General features: G+C 49.8%; 1 pseudogene; it reads right to left on the reverse strand.

The window, feature by feature from the left end:
• Window positions 1-3028: 3028 nt before the first annotated feature.
• Window positions 3029-18262, reverse strand: part of LOC132573287 (rap1 GTPase-GDP dissociation stimulator 1-like) — a 68029-nt pseudogene continuing 52795 nt past the window's right edge.

An 18262-nucleotide genomic window follows, 5' to 3' on the forward strand; every position in this document is an offset into this window, starting at 1 on the left:
AGTAAAAGAGGCTTCTTCAGGATGTGGTGGGCTCTTCTTCTTCGGTTTATAGCAGTGGCCCGCAACCTTTTTGGCACCAGGGACCGGTTTTGTGGAAGACAATTTTTCCACAGACCAGTGGGAGTGCTGGGTTTCCTCCCCTCCATGGAAAGGCGAAGGTCACTGCCACTCTACCCCTTCCTCCTGCCCATTCAGGATCTGGGCGAATGAAAGAGGTAGTGCTTCTGAGTAAGGCTGCACTGCCTCTTTTGTCTGCCTGGGGCCTGAGCAGGCAAAAGGGGTGGTGCTTTGCCTCTGCCCCAGTCCGCAGCCCAGTTGCTAGCAGGCCACGGACCTGTACCGGTCCACGGCCTAGGGGTTGAGAATCCCTTGTTTATAGGAATTACTGCGTTACAAAGTGAGGTGTTGCTGCTGGTACTTAAAGCACCTGGAACAGGCTTAACCGTCAGTGAGTCCATGAAGAGGAAGATGAATGTCATTATATCTTCCTCCTGGTTTTGTAAGTAGGGAAGGGGCAAAGATAAATGGGATAGAGAAGGTAGAGAAAGAAGCACTTTTCACCCTTTCTCACAATACGAGAACTCGTGGGCGGTCAATGAAATTGCTGAGCAGTCGGGTTAGAACGGATAAAAGGAAGTCTTTCTTCACCCAAAGGGTGATTAACATGTGGAACTCACTGCCACAGGAGGTGGTGGCGGCTACAAGCATAGACAGCTTCAAGAGGGGAATGGATAAACATATGGAGTGGAGGCCCATCAGTGACTGTTAGTCGCAAGGTATAGATGGAACTCTGGGGCACATGATGCTCTTCATTCCTGGTGCTTTTTTTGGGGGGGGGGGCAACAGTGGGAGGGCTTCTTGTGTCCTGACCCCACTGATGGACCTTCTGATGGTACTTGGATTTTTTGGCCACTGTGTGACACAGATTGTTTTACTGGATGGGCTGATCCAACATGGCTTCTCTTACGTTCTTATGTGTGACACAGAGTGTTGGACTGGATGGGCCATTGGCCTGATCTAACATGGCTTCTCTTATGTTCTTATGTGGCACAGAGTGTTGGACTGGATGGACCGTTGGCCTGATCCAACATGGCTTCTCTTATGTTCTTATGTGACACAGAGTGTTGGACTGGATGGACCGTTGGCCTGATCCAACATGGCTTCTCTTATGTTCTTATGTGACACAGAGTGTTGGACTGGATGGGCCATTGGCCTGATCCAACAGGGCTTCTCTTATGTTCTTATGTGGCACAGAGTGTTGGACTGGATGGGGCATAGACCTGATCCAACAGGGCTTCTCTTATGTTCTTATGTGGCACAGAGTGTTGGACTGGATGGGCCATTGGCCTGATCCAACAGGGCTTCTCTTATGTTCTTATGTGACACAGAGTGTTGGACTGGATGGGCCATTGGCCTGATCCATCATGGCTTCTCTTACGTTCTTATGTGGCACAGAGTGTTGGACTGGATGGGCCACTGGCCTGATCCAACATGGCTTCTCTTATGTTCTTATGTGACACAGAGTGTTGGACTGGAGGGGCCACTGGCCTGATCCATCATGGCTTCTCTTATGTTCTTATGTGGCACAGAGTGTTGGACTGGATGGGCCACTGGCCTGATCCAACATGGCTTCTCTTATGTTCTTATGTGACACAGAGTGTTGGACTGGAGGGGCCATTGGCCTGATCCAACATGGCTTCTCTTATGTTCTTATGTGACACAGATTGTTGGACTGGATGGGCCACTGGCCTGATCCAACAGGGCTTCTCTTATGTTCTTAAATGTTAGCAAATCCTATATTACTGGATTAGGGTATGAACAGGGCTGGCCCTAGACTGTCTGGCACCCTAGGCAAGGCTAACTTCCTCCCCCTTCCCAGCACTGATAATGTCAGCAAGTCACATGAGGGGCGCTCAGTTCAGCGCCCCCGGAAGGCTGGCGCCCTAAGCCATTTCCTAGTTTCCCTAGCGGCAGGGTCAACCCTGGGTATGACGTCCTTTGGGGTTTTATTTTCCCAAGCTGCCAGCAGCTAAAAATGGTCATTCTCTCCTGATTGCCGCCCTCCGCCAATCGCCTCTGTCTCCCCGCCACAAAGATCCAGTGAAATGCATTCAGTTGCTCCAGGTCTTTGCAGAGCTATCCTGACTTCGACGTGAGCGCTCGCACCCGTGGCTTTTGCATTATCTGGTGTGGTTCTGAACGTTCTCCTTTTAAGGTGACTGGTTTGAGCTCCTCTTCTCAAGTCACAAATAAACCCCACTTTGTTTGTGCCACACGGAAGCCTTGGACCTTCAAGCTCACCCTTCCTTTCTTGTGGAGCAGAGACTCTGCTGTTTTGGAAACGGCACAGTTTAGGAAGTCTTAGCGTAGGAGTATATGATACGGATTTGGACGCCTTAAACTGGAATTTGTTTCTGAGCAGTATTCTAAACGAGGATGAATCTGGTTTTGAATCCCTGCTATTGGAAAGTAGATCCTGGTTTGCTGAGGCACTGAAATTCGGGCTACCTGGGATGCAGCTCCCTAAAGCATTTATGGAGCAGCGATGGGAGAAAGATTTGGCACCGACAGGAAGAAGACCGCAGATTTATACCCCTCCCTTCTCGCTGAATCAGAGTCTCAGAGCGGCTCACAATCACCTTTATCTTCCTCCCCCAGAACAGACACCCTGTGAGATAGGTGGGGCCGAGAGAGCTCTCCCAGAAGCTGCCCTTTCAAGGACAACTCTTGCGAGAGCTCTGGCTGACCCAAGGCCATTCCAACTGCTGGAAGTGGAGGAGTGGGGAATCAAACCAGGTTCTCCCAGATAAGAGTCCTCGCACTTAACCACTACACCAAACTGGCCTCGTGAAGTGTTGTTGGTGTGAGCAGTAGGTGAACGCCAACTGCTGCTTCGGTATTCAAATCCAATTCCACCTGAAATTACTTCCTGCACCGAGACTCAAGAGACCCAACCCCAAATACTTCTCATTAACCAAGACGGGTCTTTAATTGCCGTTGCACCCGAGCGAGTTTCCCCACAAAGCAGGGAACGAGAAACGTGCTGCCGGATGCGCCCGGTTACGGTTCCAAGAGGCTGGGCTCCTCGTTCAGGATCTGAAGCGCCATGAGGGCTTGCTTGGCTACGTTGCCGTTGCTGTGGCCGCAGAGGGTCTCCAAGGTCCCCGTCGTCTGATCCTCTTCGGCTTCTTGCCTCAGCTCAGCTAAAAGAGAGCAACACCATCTTTTAATAGAAAGGGAAGGGCTTCTGAATTAGCCAGCGCATCTCATAAGAAGGGGGCCAATGTAGCAATAGCGGCTGCAGGCCAGAGAAAGGCCTCGCTGTGAGGCTGCCCGCTCTGGGTTGGGAAATACCTGAACAGGTTGGGGGTGGATCTTGAGGTCAGGGTTCAGGGAGGGGAGGGGCTTCGACAGGGTATAATTCTATGGAGTCCACGTTCCAAAGCGGCCATTTTCTCCAGATGGACTGATCTGTGGATCAGATGGATCTGATCTATTTTGGGGAAGGGAGACAGCACACTCTTAAGCCTCTTATCCGTGCTGACCGTGATCCCCCTCTGCACCAGGCTTACAAGCTTCAAGTGGACTTGAAGTTACTGCAGCCATGAGGACTTCACAAAGACCCAGCCTGGCATAGTGGTTAATGTGTTGGACTAACATCTGGAAAACTCTGGTTCAAAGCCCTGCTTGAGCCTTGGAAGCTCACTGGGTGACCATGGGCCACTCATCCACTCTTGTCCTAATCAATGCTCCCTCTAAGCCAGGGGCGTCAAACATGCTGCCTGGGGGCTGAATCAGGCCCCCAGAGAGCTCCTATCAGGCCCCCAAGCAACTGGCTGTCATCTTAATCCTTCTCCCGCTCTGCTTCCTTCTGCATAACAGCTTGCTTTGCAAGACTCGCTCAATCACAGAGAAAGTACAGAGCAAAATCTCTGTTTTCTCCATTGACTGAGGCTCCTCCCTTGGGGAGGAAGGAGAGGAGGGATAGCTTGCTTTGCCAGACTCAAATCGCACAGCAGAGCTACTGAGCCAAGCCCCTCTTCTATTGGCTGAGGCTCCTCCCCCTCCTCATCCCCTGGGGAAGGAAGGAAAGAGGCCAACTTTCTTTGGATCCTATGGGAGAAATACAAAGAAAGCACCTTTAAGACCAATGAGTGCTACTATTTTAAGCATGTTTACACGTATGGCCCAGTCTGACATGATCTGGCCTGGCCCAACATGGCCTGGCCCAACAAGGTCTCATTTATGTCAGCTTCAGCCCTCATAACAAATGAGTTCGACGCCCCTGCTCTAAGCGGTGGAGTCTTGTGAGCAAAAATATTCTTTGTGAGCTGCTGGCATTCAAGTTGTGAGTGAGTGCCTTGGCTACTGCATACATTAGTTTGCTCTGGGGCCATCCTTCCTGAGATTTACTGTGCGTTGACCAGAGATGCTGGAAGAAATGCATCTCCAAATGAATATGCATTTAACGTCTTGCAATGACAAACGTGGATTCACCCTCCTCCACCGCCCCTCTTAAGTCACCTGAGTTGAGGAGGCTGCAGAGCAGACCGATGGCATTATATTTCACTTCCGGACCCGTGGTTTCCGCTTGGAGCAGTTTGTGTATATTCTGGACCAGCTGGGCTTCTTTAAATGCTTCTTTGATGTTTTCTGGAAAGAAACCTTCGTTATTAAAACACACACACCCCGGCAAGATGCTTTTTGCATCCCTAAAGTGTGATGGTGGAAAGTGCCATCAACTTCACGTCACAGCTGACTTAGAGCGATCCCGTTTCAAGGCGAGACATTCAGACGTGGTTTGCCGTTGCCTCTCTCTGCATCATGACCCTTGTATCACTGGGAGGTCTCCCATCCAGGGGTGGAATTCTAGCAAGAGCTCCTTTGCATATTAGGCCACACACCCCTAATGTAGCCAATCCCCCATGAGCTTACAAGGCTCTTTTTTGTAAGCTCTTGAAGGATTGCCTACATCAGGGGTGTGTGGCCTAATATGCAAAGGAGCTCCTGCTAGAATTCCACCCCTGCTACTAGTCAGGGCCATCTGGGTTAGATTCAAGATAAGATGAGAGCAGGCTAGAGTTTATAAATAGGACAGGGATCTGATCGATGTGGAGTGAATCAGGAGAGTGGGGGTTTAAGAGCGTAAGAAGAGCCCTGCTGGATGAGACTAGTGGTCCATCTAGCTCAGCCTCCTGTCTCACACAGCAGCCAACCAGTTCCTCTGGAGGGCCAACAACAGGGCATGGAGGCTGAGGCCTTCATAAGAACATCAGGAGAGCCCTGCTGGATCAGACCAGTGGTCCATCTAGTCCAGCCTCCTGTCTCACACAGTGGCCAACCAGTTCCTCTGGAGGGCAAACAACAGGGCATGGAGGCTGAGGCCTTAATAAGAGCATCAGGAGAGCCCTGCTATTATCTGATCAGTGGTCCATCTAGTCCAGCCTCCTGTCTCCCACAGCAGCCAACCAGTTCCTCTGGAGGGCCAACAACAGGGCATGGAGGCTGAGGCCTTCATAAGAACATCAGGAGAGCCCTGCTGGATCAGACCAGTGGTCCATCTAGTCCAGCCTCCTGTCTCACACAGTGGCCAACCAGTTCCTCTGGAGGGCAAACAACAGGGCATGGAGGCTGAGGCCTTCATAAGAACATCAGGAGAGCCCTGCTATTATCAGATCAGTGGTCCATCTAGTCCAGCCTCCTGTCTCACACAGCAGCCAACCAGTTCCTCTGGAGGGCCAACAACAGGGCATAGAAGCCTAGGCTTTCATAAGAACATCAGAAGAGCCCTGCTGGATCAGACCAGTGGTCCATCTAGTCCAGCATCCTGTCTCACGCAGTGGCCAACAAGTTTCTCTGGAGGGACAACAATAGGGTCTAGAAGCAGAGAGGCCTTCCCCTGATGTTCCTCCTGACTTCAGGATGCAGAGGTTTAGTGCCTCTGAATATGGAGGTTCCCCTCAGTCACCATGACTGGTAGCCATTGATAGACTTCTCCTCCATGAATCTATCTAACCCCCTTTTGAAGCTGCTTATTCCTGTGGCCATCACTACATCCTCTCCCTACTTCTTGCAACAAGAACTTCTAAGAGCGTTATGATGCCAGAAGCTTTACACTGGAGACCTCCAATGAGCCAGTGGTGGTGGATCCTACCCCTATTCTGCCACTCCACTGAACAAAAGTTGAATCCTTCCTCCAGCTTAAGTGATTCTTCATTGATGGGAGAACCAGATCTGTGAGAGAAAGGCTCGTTAGAGGAAGGTGGGACCTTCAGTATCGGCTTCATCCACTTTTACCTCTTTCTGTTCCTTCTGTCTCCTTGAGTTCTGGAGTGGACCTCAGCCTCAATTTTAAACTGTAGATCCACTCTGTTCCATTTATACGCCTTTGCCTGGTTCTCTCACTTAGGGAAGATTAGGGTAGTCAACCTCTAGGTGGGGCTGGAGATCTCCCAGAATTGCCGCTGATCTCCAGACCACAGAAGTGAGTTCTCCAGGGGGAAAATGGCTGCTTTGAAGGGTGGACTTTTATGGTAGGTTTGCCACATGCTCCTTGACCACCAGAGGGGGTAGGGAGCAACGTTCCCTCTGAGCTGCGGAGTCTCGTGAGCAAAAATTCTACTTTGTGAGCTACTGGCATTAAAGCTGTGAGCTACTTCATAAATTAGTTTGCTCTGGGGCCGTTTTTCCTGAGCTGAGACAAAGATGTGTGAACCGAAGGCTAAAAAATTGTGAGCTAGCTCATGCTAACTCAGCTTAGAGGGGACGCTGGTAGGGAGTCAGGTTGCCAGATCCAGGTTGGGAAACTTCTGGAGATTTGGGGGTGGAGCCTGGGGAGAGCAGGGACCTTGGTGGGGTATAATTCCATAGAGTCCACCCTCCAAATCATCCCTTTTCTCCAGGGGAACTGATCTTATAGTCTGGAAATCAGTTGTAATTCAGTTGCAATTCCACATGGAGGCTGGCATCCCAAGGCTTTTATAACCTGCTGAGTTCCCTCCTTTCCCCAAACTTCACCCTCCCTAGGCTCTTACCACCCATACCTCCAGGAATATGCCAACTGGGTTGGCAACCCCATCTATAAGAACATAAGAGAAGCCATGTTGGATCAGGCCAGTGGCCCATCCAGTCCAACACTCTGTGTCACATAAGAACATAAGAGAAGCCATGTTGGATCAGGCCAGTGGCCCATCCAGTCCAACACTCTGTGTCTCATAAGAACATAAGAGAAGCCATGTTGGATCAGGCCAGTGGCCCATCCAGTCCAACACTCTGTGTCACAGAAGAACATAAGAGAAGCCATGTTGGATCAGGCCAGTGGCCCATCCATTCCAACACTCTGTGTCACACATAAGAACATAAGAGAAGCCATGTTGGATCAGGCCAGTGGCCCATCCAGTCCAACACTCTGTGTCACATAAGAACATAAGAGAAGCCATGTTGGATCAGGCCAATGGCCCATCCATTCCAACACTCTGTGTCACACATAAGAACATAAGAGAAGCCATGTTGGATCAGGCCAGTGGCCCATCCAGTCCAACACTCTGTGTCACATAAGAACATCAGAGAAGCCATGTTGGATCAGGCCAGTGGCCCATCCAGTCCAACACTCTGTGTCACATAAGAACATAAGAGAAGCCATGTTGGATCAGGCCAGTGGCCCATCCAGTCCAACACTCTGTGTCACATAAGAACATAAGAGAAGCCATGTTGGATCAGGCCAATGGCCCATCCAGTCCAACACTCTGTGTCTCATAAGAACATCAGAGAAGCCATGTTGGATCAGGCCAGTGGCCCATCCAGTCCAACACTCTGTGTCACAGAAGAACATCAGAGAAGCCATGTTGGATCAGGCCAGTGGCCCATCCAGTCCAACACTCTGTGTCTCATAAGAACATAAGAGAAGCCATGTTGGATCAGGCCAATGGCCCATCCATTCCAACACTCTGTGTCACACATAAGAACATAAGAGAAGCCATGTTGGATCAGGCCAATGGCCCATCCAGTCCAACACTCTGTGACTCATAAGAACATAAGAGAAGCCATGTTGGATCAGGCCAATGGCCCATCCAGTCCAACACTCTGTGTCACATAAGAACATAAGAGAAGCCATGTTGGATCAGGCCAATGGCCCATCCAGTCCAACACTCTGTGTCACATAAGAACATAAGAGAAGCCATGTTGGATCAGGCCAATGGTCTATCCAGTCCAACGCTCTGTGTCACATAAGAACATCAGAGAAGCCATGTTGGATCAGGCCAATGGCCCATCCAGACCAACACTCTGTGTCACATAAGAACATAAGAGAAGCCATGTTGGATCAGGCCAATGGCCCATCCAGACCAACACTCTGTGTCACATAAGAACATCAGAGAAGCCATGTTGGATCAGGCCAATGGCCCATCCAGTCCAACACTCTGTGTCACATAAGAACATAAGAGAAGCCATGTTGGATCAGGCCAATGGTCTATCCAGTCCAACACTCTGTGTCACATAAGAACATCAGAGAAGCCATGTTGGATCAGGCCAATGGCCCATCCAGACCAACACTCTGTGTCACACAGTGGCCAAAAAACCAGGCGCCCTCAGGAGGTCCATCACATTGTTGCCCCTGCCAAGCACCAAGATTACAGAGCATTACTTGCCCCAGACAGAGAGTTCCAATAATATGCTGTGGCTAGTAGCCACTGATGGGTCTCTGCTTCAGATGTTGATCCAATCTCCTCTTGAAGCTGGCTATGCTTGTAGCCGCCACCACCTCCTGTGGCTGTGAATTTCACATGTTAATCACTCTTTGGGTGAAGAAGAACTTCCTTTTATCCGTTCTAACGACTGCTCAGTGATTTCATTGAATGCCCACAAGTTCTCGTATTGTGAGAAAGGGAGAAAAGGACTTCTTTCTCTACCTTCTCTATCCCGTGCATTATCTTGTAAACCTCTATCACGTCACCCCGCAGTCGACGTTTCTCCAAGCTAAAGAGCCCCAAGCGTTTTAACCTTTCTTCATAGGGAAAGTGTTGCAACCCTTGAATCATTCTAGTTGCCTATAAATGCCTATAGGTTCAGCTGCCTGGTTCCAAGGCTCTAATCCTGCAGAGAGGCCTTGGGACCCTACGAGGCACAAGCAATGACAACTTAGTAAAGCACGTGACAGAGTTATTTCACCTACAAAGGTCTGTGTGCAAATGACGGGGAACTATCAAGACAGCCCACCAAGGAAGCATTGGAGTACCTAAACTGATGGCAGAGGCGATGGCCAAGGCGGTGAGAGCTTCGTTCTGCATTATGACGTGCTCACTTGTTGCCATGGAAACCAGGTGCTTCACTCCTTGGGCTTCTTGAATGGCTCTGACAACTTCCTGTTTGCAGAACAACAAGAAGGGGTGGGTGGGGTTAAAAGAGATTTCCCAGAATGCAAGAGGTTGCCATTGACACCAGCTAGACAAAAAGGGGTCTCCTTGCCGGGGCACGCAAATGGATGGTGATGCTAACCTTAAACATGGTAGCAACTCTGGCTTTCTCCCGGTTGTCCCTGCCCCCACAAGAAGTGGTAGCAGTGGCGATGAAAGTTACTCCTGAATTGCAATTTTCTTTTGTATGAACAGAGCTTTTTTTTTGCAGCATGAACTCCTTTGCATATTAGGCTACACCCCTCTGATGTAGCCAATCCTCCAAGAGTTTACAGTAGGCCCTGTAAAAAGAGCCTTGTAAGCTCATGAAGGATTGGCTACATCAGAGGTGTGTGGCCTAATAGGCATAGAAGAAGACCGCAGGTTTATACCCCGCCCTTCTCTCTGAATCAGTCTCAGAGCGGCTCCCAATCTCCTTCCCCCACACCAGACACCCTGTGAGGTGGGTGGGGCTGAGAGAGCTCTCACAGCAGCTGCCCTTTCAAGGACAACTCCTATGAGAGCTATGGCTAACCAAAGGCCATTCCAGCAGCTGCAAGTGGAGGAGTGGGGAATCAAACCCAGTTCTCCCAGGTAAGGGTCCACGCACTTAACCACTACTCCTGGAGGTTAGCCGCCCAAGACTGTTTCTTTGGAGCCTCAGCCACCTTGGCGCCAGCTGAGCCGGTCCGTCTGGAGTCTTGCATTTGAAGGCAAAGCACTGCCATCTTGGCATTCTGCCCGGGCATTTCATCTGATACTTTTCCTACTCAGAAACAAACAAATAAAAAATGGATAGAGGGAAGCTCGAGCACTTCTCCGCAGCGTCCTTTGAAAGCCAGAATGGAAAGGGCAAGTGGGTTTTCTTTCCTAATCCCCAAAACCCCCAAGGAGTGGATCACTAATAATTTTGTCTGGCTATTATTTTGAAATAGATCCTCCTTTGGCAGGATGGGCATTATTGCAAAGAACTGTGGGCAGTTGCTCAGACTGGCAGCTCTGACCCAGAAGCCCTCCCACTGTTGCCCCCCAAGCACCAAGAATACAGAGCATCACTGTGGCTAAAGCCACTCATGGACTTCTGCTCTTAAGAACATAAGAGAAGCCATGTTGGATCAGGCCAGTGGCCCCTCCAGTCCAACACTCTGTGTCACATAAGAACGTAAGAGAAGCCCTGTTGGATCAGGCCAGTGGCCCCTCCACTCCAACACTCTGTTGTCGCTCAGTGGCCAAAACCCAGGTGCCTTCAGGAGGTCCACCAGTGGGGCCAGAACTCCAGAAGCCCCCTCACTGCTGCCAGGGCCGGCTTGCCTACTAGGCGAACTAGGCAATCGCCTAGGGCACCAGCAGGGCGGGGGCACTGAATTCGGCCTAGTTTGCCTGCTCCCCAGTCTCCTCCTCCCGCCCCCATCAGGTCTATTTCAACACCCAGGAACGGCTGATAGGCAGGCCAAACTGTGCAGCGCTCTCATTGTCAGTGCCGGGGCAGGCCAGCGGCAGCGAGAAGGACCGCGAATGGATAGGAAGGAAGTGGAGAGGAGGTAGCGGCAGTGCTGTGGCCGCCCTTTCAGGCTTCGTGGTCCTTCTCGCTGCTGCTGGCCTGCCCCGGCACTGACAGTGAGCGCGCCACTCAGTTTTACCCACCGATTGGCTGATTGGTGGTGGTGGTGGTGGTGGGGGCGCCTTTAGATAGCCCGGCAGCGCGATGTTCGATCGCTCATTCCTGGGCATTGGAATAGATCTGGTGGGGGAGGGATGGAGGAGGAGGTGTGAGGAGGGAAGGAGGCAGCACGGGGGGGGAGGCGGAGTGGGGGGAGGCGGTGCGGGGGTACGGCACTGCGGCAGCGTGGGGTGGTGGTGGTTGGCAGTGAGCCGGCCTAGGGCACCATGCACCCTAGAGCCAGTCCTGATTGCTGCCACCCCCAAGCACCAAAAATGCAGAGCACCACTGCCCAAGGAAGAGTGTTCAATTTATACCTTGTGGTTAACAGCCATTGGGGGACCTCTGCTCCATATGTTTATCCAATCCCCTCTTGAAGCTGTCTCTGCCACCACTTTCTGTGGCAGTGAAGTCCACACGTGTTTGTCCACTTTGGAGCCTGATCTCTACCCAGTAGGGTTGCCAAGTCCCTCCACCGCAGTGGGGGACTCCTCTTGAAGTTGTACAGTGCAATGATGTCACCCGGAAGTGATGTCATCGTGCCAGGGACACTCTAGGATTTGTGGCAAAACTCTATGGTACCACAGTTCCTAGAGCATCCCTGGCATGTCGGGCCTGGTGTGATGACGTCACTTCTGGGCGACGTCATCGCGCAAGGCACGTGGCATGACGATGGGGCTCTTTGGGGTCGGGGATCCCCCTTGCAGCCTGCTTCGCGCTGGTGGGTTGGGGCCTCCCAAACCGGGGGACCCCCCCCCGCCCCAAACGGAAACTTGGCAGGCCCACCCCCCAGTCGCCTGTCACACTGTTTATTGGCTGATGTGGGATAAACTGTTCTGCTGTAAAGCTATTTGGATTGCTGCTAACTGGGGAGGTAGGGGTGTATCTGTCAACTGCGCTTCAATAACCAAGGAAAAGGTTTCATCCGAATCTGCCACTGAAAGCTGCTGGGATGCTCTGCTGCAGCCATCTTCGTGAGGCGGTACAGCAAGCTCAGCTCTTCAAACCCCCCACGACCCTTCCGTACTGGAGATCGACTGTGACGTAAGAGCGAGGCCAACAACCGGTTGGCTTCTCCGCAGACTCCAGCGTGGTCTTTTGACTCGCACCAGTGCACCAGTCTCTTCAGCAAGGTAGGATCCTGGCCCATTTCTTCCGCCGCCTCAGCTGAAAAAGACAAAAGATGGCAGCATTGTCGCGTGTGGCTTCTGTGTTGCTGTGGCTGCCCCCGCCCCTCTTAAGTCTGTGGTGTGTTCTTGGGTAAGTCCTTTTATTCCTTGCTCAGTTATACATACAGAAAGCTATGTACCCATCCGTGCCTTATTCATTCACGGCTATGTTAAGAGGGTGGAACTACAGGAGACAAGATTCGAGGGACCCCGGAGGACCACAGATCTGCTTATGATGACTGGGTCTGATCTGAGAGGTATGAGCAGGCCTTTAGAGATGAAAGTGACATTGGTAGCTATACGAATTGCCAGAACTATTGGTAGATCCAAATAGGCAGCCGTGTTGGTCTGAAGTAGTAGGACCAAACAGGAGTCGATTGCACCTTTAAGACCAACTTAGTTTTATTCAGAACGTCAGCTTTTGTGCGCATGCACACTTCTTCAGGCGAGGAATGAGGAACAGTAATATGCAGAGCTGCACATAACTAGTGGGGTTTGGAATGCCAAGTGGTACAAAGTTAAAATCCAATAGCCGAATAGTAAAATTAACAAATTCAGAAAACCCTTGATCTGGGTTGCATTCGTGTGGGAAACCATAAAACAGTAACGTGCCAGAATGTGAGAATGCCTGTTAATTATTCTATTGCTAATAAACCTGAGTCAAAAAAAGAAGGCATTTCTTTCCCAGAAGTTCGAGGTATCACCGAATTGCCAGGAATCACAAATTGCCAGAACCATAGGTAGTTTTAGGAATCACCAAAACCTCTATGGTTTTACCATAGAGTTTTCGGTGATTCCTAGAACTACCTATGTCACTTTGTGGGTTTTTTTTAACAGGAAGTGACATGAGATTGCAGCTGGTGTTTTTTTTCATTCCACTGGGCAGCAGGGGTATGTGGGGAGGGGGAATCCCCTGCCTTAGTTATGTTTGATTGGAGATGTTCTGTCTGCACACGCAAGTTGTTGCTATTGTCCTGCAGCCAGCAGCTGATGAAATGGCCTTCATTTTAAAGACCTAGAGTCAAACTGAAAAGTTGTACTATTGCAGGGATGTCTAAACTGCAGCTCAGGAGCCTCATGTGGTTCTTTTACACACACTGTGTGGCTCCCCCCCCCCCACTGCCCCGTCAGCTGGCTTGAAGAAGGCATTTCTCTCTTTAAATCACTTCCCCAAGCAAAGCCAGCCAGGGGCTTGGAGAATGCATTTAAAGTTAAAGTTGCTTTCTTTTCACTTCTCTCTTCCCATCTGTTTTCCTTCCTTCCTTCCTTCCTTCCTTCCTTCCTTCCTTCCTTCCTTCCTTCCTTCCTTCCTTCCTTCTGGAGAGCCAGTTTGGTGTAGTGGTTAAGTGTGTGGACTCTTATCTGGTAGAACCGGGTTTGATTCCCCGCTTGCGCCTGTTGGAACGGCCTTGGGTCAGCCATAGCTCTGGCAGAGGTTGTCCTTGAAAGGGAAGATAAAGGAGATTGTGAGCCACTCTGAGACTCTGAGATTCAGAGTGGAGAGCAGGATATAAATCCAATATCTTCAATATCTCCTTCCTTCCTTTTCCTTCCTTCCTTCCGTCCTGATCTCAAGCATCTGATGTTCCTTCCTTCCTGCTCTCAAGCATCTGATGTTCCTTCCTTCCTGCTCTCAAGCATCTGATGTTCCTTCCTTCCTTCCTTCCTTCCTTCCTTCCTTCCTTCCTTCCTTCCTTCCTTCCTTCCTTCCTTCCTTCCTTCCTTCTCTCAAGCATCTGATGTTCATGTCTTGCGGCTCTCCAACATTTGATGTTTATTCTCTGTGGCTCTTATATTAAACAAGTTTGGCCACCCCTGTACTAGTGAGTTTGCAAGCTTCAGGACTGTATAGGGACACAGACTTGAGAATTGTTTGAGAGACAGCTTCTTTCTTAATTGGCACTGCTGGAAAACTGTTGACGCTGAACATGCAGACTTTCATCTTTTTTTTTTGTAAGGAACTTGTCTTTCTAAATTCTGCAAGCGTCAGCACACCCCGGTGATTGTCAGAGTAATGAATTTACTCTAGATAATGCAATCAGCTAATTTAGCAGGGACTTGTTAGTAGACACATGTTCACAGGAGGATATTGTGCTGAGTTAATTAAGGTCAATGTGGGCTCATGGGTAAATAGAACAGCCGGCAATTAAGTGGGAGGTTAACTGAGCTTGGGGCAGCAGAAGCATAAATCCAAAGCCATTCCCGCCCCCCACCCCCATTTTGTGCTAGGAAAAGTAGCTTATAAATTTCAGTACTTATTTTGTAGCAGGAACTCCTTTGCATATTAGGCCACACACTTCTGATGTTAGCCAGTCCACCAGAACCAGTTTGGTGTAGTGGTTAACTGTGTGGACTCTTATCTGGGGGAACCGGGTTTGATTCCCCCCTCCTCCACTTGCAGCTGCTGGCATGGCCTTGGGTCAGCCAGAGCTCTGGCAGAGGTTGTCGTCTCAGCCCCACCCACCTCACAGGGTGTTTATTGTAGGGGAGGAAGGTAAAGGAGTAGGCTTCCCAATCCCCAGGTCACAGCGGGGGATCCCCTGGTTTTACAGGCTTCCCCCCTCCCCCAGCCAGCTGGCCGGCGGGGGAAGCTCCACCCCCATAGCCATTATGCACCTCCAGGAACGATTCCCATAGGGAATGATGGGGAATTGATCCGCGGGTGTCAGGGGCTCTGGGGGGGCTGTTTTTGAGGTAGAGGTGCCAAATTTTCAGTATAGCATCTAGTGCCTCTTCCCAAAATACCTCCCAAGTTTCAAAAAGATTGGACCAGGGGGTCCAATTCTATGAGCCGCAAAAGAAGGTGCCCCTATCCTTTATTATTTTCTATGGAAGGAAGGCATTCTAAAAGGTGTGCTGTCCCTTTAAATGTGATGGCCAGAACTCCCTTGGAGTTCAATCATGCTTGTCACACCCTTGCTCCTGGCTCCACCCCAGTGTCTCCTGGCTCCACCCCCAAAGTCTCCTGGCTCCACCCCCAAAGTCCCCAGATATTTCTTGAACTGGACTTGGCAACCCTATAAAGGAGATTGTGAACCGCTGAGTGGAGGGAGGAATATAAATCCAATGTCGTCGTCTTCTTTTTCCTGGAGCTTACAGTGGGCCCTGTACGAAGAGCCCTGTAAGCTCCAGGAGGATTGGCTACACCAGAGGTGTGTGGTCTAATATGCAAAGGAGTTCCTGCTACAAAAAAAGCCCTGCAAAGCAAATATCAGTGGGAAAGAATCCAGATGCCAGAAACAAACGTGGCATCCAAGGGGAAAGCTGGTTGCTGTTTAGCGAGCATTTATACCAGGGGTGGCCAAACTGTGGCTCGGGAGCCACATGTGGCTCTTTCACACATATCGTGTGGCTCTCGAGGTGCATGTTGTCTGGCTTGGAGAAGGCATTTGTCTCTTTAAATGCATTCTCCAAGCTGAGCCAGACGGCAGCTTGGAGAATGCATTTAAAGTTAAAAGTTGCTTTCTTTCCACCTCTCCTTCCCTCATCTATTTGCCTCCCTCCCTCGCTCCCTCATGGCTCTCAAACATCTGACGTTCATGTCTTGCAGCTCTCATACATCTGCCGTTTATTCTATGCGGCTCTTACATTAAGTAAGTTTGGCCACCCCGATTTATACTGTCGTGGGGAGTATGTTTAGAGTGCTGGACTATGGAGACCCCAGCTCAGATCCCCACATGGCCGTGGAAGGTTGCTGGTGGACTGTGAGCAGGTTGAGGGCAGAATGAGCTTCGAAGTCCCTGTGTGTCTCCCCTGGAAAGGAAAACAGGGTACAAACATCTAAATCAAGGATTGTCAAACTCCTTTGTTATGAGGGCTGGATCTGACATAAATGAGACCTTGTCGGGCCGGGCCGGGCCGTGTGTGCCATAAAATGCAATGCCAGGTAGCAGAGATATAAACTTCATAAAAGACACAGACACAATGAAATGTTTTGTTTTGTTTTTTAAATCAAAGTAAAATATACTTCCTTCATTAGCCTAAAGACAAATCCTAAAGACAGAACCAGCTTGAACATCCCTGGCATAGCATCATAGAATCATAGAGTTGGAAGAGACCTCCATGGTCATCTAATCCAACTCCCTGCACAATGCAGGAAATTCACAAACACCTCCCCCTAAGTTCATAGGATCTTCATTACTGTCAGATGGCCATCTAGCCTCTGTTTAAAACCTCCAAGGAAGGAGAGCCCACCACCTCCTGCAGAAGCCTGTTCCATGGAGGAACTGCTCTAACGGTCAGGAAGTTCTTCCTAATGTTGAGCTGGAAACTCTTCTGATTTAATCTCAACCCATGGGTTCTGGTCCTGCCTTCTGGGGCCACAGAAAACAATTCTGCACCATCCTCTGGATGACAGCCCTTCAAGTACTTGAAAATGGTGATCATATCACCTCAGCCGCCTCCTCTCCAGGCTAAACATGTCCATCTCCTTCAACTTTTCCTCATAGGTCTCGGTCTCCAGACCCCTCACCATCTCACCTTGGCCATTCCTACCTTGACCATCGATTAACATCCGCAACGTTCCGAGGAGTTTGAATTGAACAGGAGGCATCTCCGATCTCAGCAGCATCTGGATCCGCTTGCCGACCCCTTCCTCCAGCATCTGGATCTTGTTAGCCACTGGGAAACAGCAGGAGAAGGCAGGTGTTACAATCGGTGCCCTCAAGACTGGAATGCCAACTTGTGTCTCTGCAGGGATGACCCCCAGTAAAGTCCAACTGGACAGAAACCAGGATATGGAACACCTGGGCTAGCAGAACGGTTTGGTGTGTCATTCTAAAGCTGTGGAAGACCATTTAGCTGTGTAGCTGCATGTTGTAGTGGTTTTAGCAGGCATGTTTAGAAGTAGTATCTGAGTTCTAGTGTTTATACCAGTTTGGTGTGGTGGTTAAGTGCGCAGACTCTTATCCAGGAGAACCAGGTTTGACTCCCACTCCTCCACTTGCAGCTGCTGGAATGGCCTTGGGTCAGCCATAGCTCTCGCAGAGTTGTCCTTGAAAGGGCAGCTTCTGGAAGAGCTCTCTCAGCCCCACCCACCTCACAGGGTGTCTGTTAAAGGAGATTGTGACCACTTATATAGAGCAGGATATAAATCCAATTTCTTCTTCTTCTTCTTCTGCTTCTCCTGCTTCTCCTTTTCCTCCTCCAGGCCTTGATCACAGAGTTGCCAGGTGGTGCCTAGCAACTTGCAGAAGTGTCATGGGAAAGGAACAGCATCCCGGGAGAAAAATTGAAAAGAAAAATTAAGGCTACTTACTGGAAGTTCTGACCATACAGTTCCTGGCTATTCTTAGAGCTACCCAGTAGCTCTAATAATTGCCAGGAACTCGACTTCCGGGGAGGAAAATGGCGGGCTGAGTTGTCTCTCACATCGGGAGCAAGCTGAAGATCTTGTCCGGGGTAGTGGAGGGCAATCTAAGCCCACTGCCTACCTTTCTCAGTGAGAGAAAGGACCAAGACATGCACTTAAAACTTTGGAAGAGATTTACCTTGGCTGAAAAGGAACCCTGAAGGGGGTTCCTTTGAGGCTTTGAGGGGTCTCAGAAGTTTGCATAGTTATCGTCTGCAAGATCTCTCAGAGTCATTGATTTGGCATAAGCCCGTCAGGATCCTAACCTTCTGGGACAATTCTAAACAACTAAAGTTTTGGAAGACCAGTGGAACTTGGATAAGTGAAGAAAAAAAGGTACAGAAGCTCTCTTTTCACTCCGGAGTTATTTACAGACTAAAGGGATATATTAAAGGTGGGAAGAAGGGGAAAATATAAAGCTTGCAATTAGAAGAAAGAAGTTGAGAAGTTGGGACTGTTTTAATACAAAAGACAGTGTTAAAAACTGCTAAAATTCGAAAAGAAAATTTAGTTGTGTCTACTTGCGGTTTGCGGTTTCCTGAAATGTAAATAGCCACGTTGCATTGGAATATTACTGAAATAGCTCTTCAACCCTTCTGAGCAAGACAGGAAGTGCGTCAAGTATCGTGAGATTTCCATGAGAGTTGAAGCTGATAGAGACAGGAAGCAGTAAAGAAAAAAGCCTACTCTACAT

The sequence above is a fragment of the Heteronotia binoei genome, chromosome 6 (assembly GCF_032191835.1).
Source record: "Heteronotia binoei isolate CCM8104 ecotype False Entrance Well chromosome 6, APGP_CSIRO_Hbin_v1, whole genome shotgun sequence".
Classification (NCBI taxonomy): Eukaryota; Metazoa; Chordata; class Lepidosauria; order Squamata; family Gekkonidae; genus Heteronotia; species Heteronotia binoei.